We start from the raw sequence: 3,540 nt of genomic DNA on the forward strand, positions 1-3,540 counted from the left end.
AGGTCTTCTAAAAATACTAGCAGACTTCATCTCAACTTGAACTGTTTGCAAAGCTTAATTCTCTAAGGGGAGGAGAAAGAAGTCATTTTTTTAAATTAAAGTGTAGTGGATTTACAGTGTTGTGCCCATTTGTGCTATATAGAAAAGTGACCTAGTCATACATACATATATACACACATGTTATGTCTATATATGTATGTATAGTATATATACTACATATATGTACACATTCTTTTTTTGTACTATTTTTCATCACGTTTTTTTCGTACTGTCTTTCATCATGTGTGTTATGCATGTGCATAAATATGTGTACATCTCCATGGTTAGTTACCTCCAAGGATTAAAGGGATAAAACAAATTATACAAGAGATTGGATATAGTTCCCCATGCAATATATTAGGATATCATTGCCCATTCATTCTAAATGTAATGGTTTTCATCTACTAAATCCAAACTTCCAGTCCATCCCACTCCCTCTGCCCTCTTCTTTGGCAACCACAAGTCTGTTATTCATGTCTGTGTTACAGTTAACACGGCTTTTATTGTAAACAAAATTGTTATGACATTAACAGATTTATGTCTCCTGAATGTCATGATAAATTAATCTAAATATTGTAAGATGACGAATAGCGTTTGCCACAGAATAAGAATGTATTGAATATAAAGAAAGAGTCAGTCATTAGTAAGACATCTCACATGTAAGACTAAGAGAATAATTTCAGAAAGTTCAAGTAGAGAATTAAGGCAATGTTTAACATTCACTTAAAAATGCTAGCTGTGTAGTTGAGGAATGTGTCATATGGAACAAAAAGTTAGTAATATTGAGCACTTTAAATGTATCTCTTTATGACTTAGGCAATTTATTGTTTTCTTTTTTCCCATTTTTATTTTTTTTTTTTTAGTTTGTTAAAATATAGTTGATTTACAATGCCGTGTGAGCCTCAGGTATACAACAAAGTGATTCAGTTTTATATTTATATATGTGTATATATATGTATGCATATACTTTTTAGGTAATATTCCATTATATAATATTACAATATATGGAATATAGTTCCCTGTGCTGTATAGTAGGTTCTTGCTTATATATTTTACATATAGTAGTGTATATATTTTAATCCCAAACTCTTAATTTATCCCTTCCTCTTTCTCCTTCGGTCACTGTAAGTTTGTTTTCTATGTACATGAATCTATTACTGTTGTGTAAATAAATTCATTTGTATCAGTTTTTTAGGTTCCACACATATGTGCTATCTCATGATATTTGTATTTCTCTTCACTTAGTATGATCATCTCTAGGTCCATCCATGTTGCTGCAAATGGCATTATTTCATTCTTTTTTATGGCTGAGAAATACTCCATTGTGTATATATACCACATACTCTTTATCTAATCATCTGTTATTGGACACTTATGTTGCTTCTATGTCTTGGCTATTATAAATAGTGATGCAGTGAACATAGAGGTACATGTATCTTTTTGAATTACAGTTTTGTCTCAATGTATGCCCAGGAGTAGGATTGCTGGATGATATTTTAGCTTTGTTTTTTAGTTTTTTGAGCAATGCCCATACTGTTTTCCATAGTGGTTGTAACAATTTACGTTCCCACCAAGAGTATAGGAGGGTTTCCTTTTCTCTGCACCCTCTCCAGCATTTATTATTTGAAGATTTTCAGTGACAGCCATTCCGACTGGTGTGAGGTGACATCTCATCATAGTTTTGATATGCATTTCTCTAATAATTAGCAATATTGTACATCTTTTCATGTGTCTGTTAGCCGTTTGTATACCTTTGGAAAAATATCTATTTAGATTTTCTATCCATTTTTTGATTGGGTTGTTTGTTTTATATTGAGCTGTTTGAGGTTTTTTCATATTTTGAAGAGTAATCCTTTGTCAGTCACATAATTTGCAAATATTTTCTCCCATTCCATAGGTTGTCTTTTCATTTTGTTTATGGTTTCTTTTGCTGTGCAAAAGCTTTTGTGTATAATTAGGTCTGATTTGTTCATTTTATTTTGATTTCCATCACTTTAGGAGATGAATGCAAAAAGATATTTCTGGACTTCCCATCATGGCTCAGCAGTAATGAAGCTAATTAGTATCCATGAGGACATACTTTCAGTCCTGGCCTTGCTCAGTGGATTAAGGATCCGGCATTGCTGTGAGCTGTGGAGTAGGTTGCAGACATGGCTCAGATCCCACATAGCTGTGGCTGTGGTGTAGGCTGGCAGCTACAGGTCCAATTCAACTCCTAGCCTTGGAAATTTCGTATGCCCTGAGCATGACCCTAAAAAGATCAAAAAAAGAAAAAAAAATGAGAGAGATATTGCTGTGGTTTATGTTAAAGAGTTTTCTGCCTATGTTTTCTTCTAGGAGTATTAAAGTATCCAGACTTACATTTAGATCTTTAATCCATTTTGAGTTTACTTTTGTATATGGGATTAGAAAGCATTATTATTTCATTATTTTTTTTTTCGATCGTAGTTGGTTTACAGTGTTCTGTTAATTTTCTACTATAGAGCAAATTGACATAGTCACACATACATGTATACATTCATTTTCTCACATTATCTCCATAATGCTCCATCATAAGTGACTGACTAGATATAGTTCCCAGTGCTATACAGCAGGATCTCATTGCTTATCCATTCCAAAGGCAATAATTTCCATCTATTGACCCCAAATTCCCAGTCCACCCCACTCCCTCCCACTCCCCCTTGGCAGAGAACAAGTCTGTTCTCCAACACTGTGAGTTTCTTTCCTAAGGAAAGTTTTATTTGTGCTGTATGTTAGATTCCAGATATGTGATATCATATGGTATTTATCTTTCTCTTTCTGACTTACTTCACTTAGTATGAGAGTATCTAGTTCCATCCATGTTGCTGCAAATGGCATTATTTGTTCTTTTTTATGGCTGAGTTGTATTCTATTATGTATATTGCCGAGACCAGCTCAGCAGGATGGGGCTGAAGAACTTAAGGAAAAAAGTTAACATAAAACAAGACACAGAGACATTTATTTTAACTAAAGGTGGGAACCGGGGGACTCAAGATCTCAGGGACCAAGAGCCCTGCCTCAAGAAACCACACTGCTTTTATTGTGTTCTTGAGGATTACGTCAAGTGAAAAGGGGGTTGTAGGTGCAGGATATAGGGTTTTTAAATTATTTTATAAGTTCTTTTATTATTTTAAAAGTCACTTAGCTGGTAGATGGTTAAACTTTTACTCTAAACTTTAGGCATGTAAGAATCATTAGCATTTGAGTTAGCTATCTATGCATAGCATTTCAGAGAATGCTCACTGTGCTTCCGCAAAGGGCATGCCTCTTTGCGGCAACCCTGTGTGCCCAAGTTTGCACCTTGGTTCTCTTTGCTAATGGGTATTCTGCTAACGACCACTCATAAACCACTTGGCTATGAGGTTCCTCTTTCTCTTATTCTTTAGAGGACATATCATGCTTGTGCAAATGGCATGCCAATCTGCCCAGGTCCGGCGTGCCTAGACCAATGTATTATGTCCTCATTCAGCTGACCCCGCA

The sequence above is a fragment of the Sus scrofa genome, chromosome 9, assembly GCF_054392235.1.
Source record: "Sus scrofa isolate SSC_HxYL_T2T_F1_AM1 chromosome 9, Sscrofa_HxYL_maternal_Yorkshire_Landrace_v2.0, whole genome shotgun sequence".
Lineage (NCBI taxonomy): Eukaryota > Metazoa > Chordata > Mammalia > Artiodactyla > Suidae > Sus > Sus scrofa.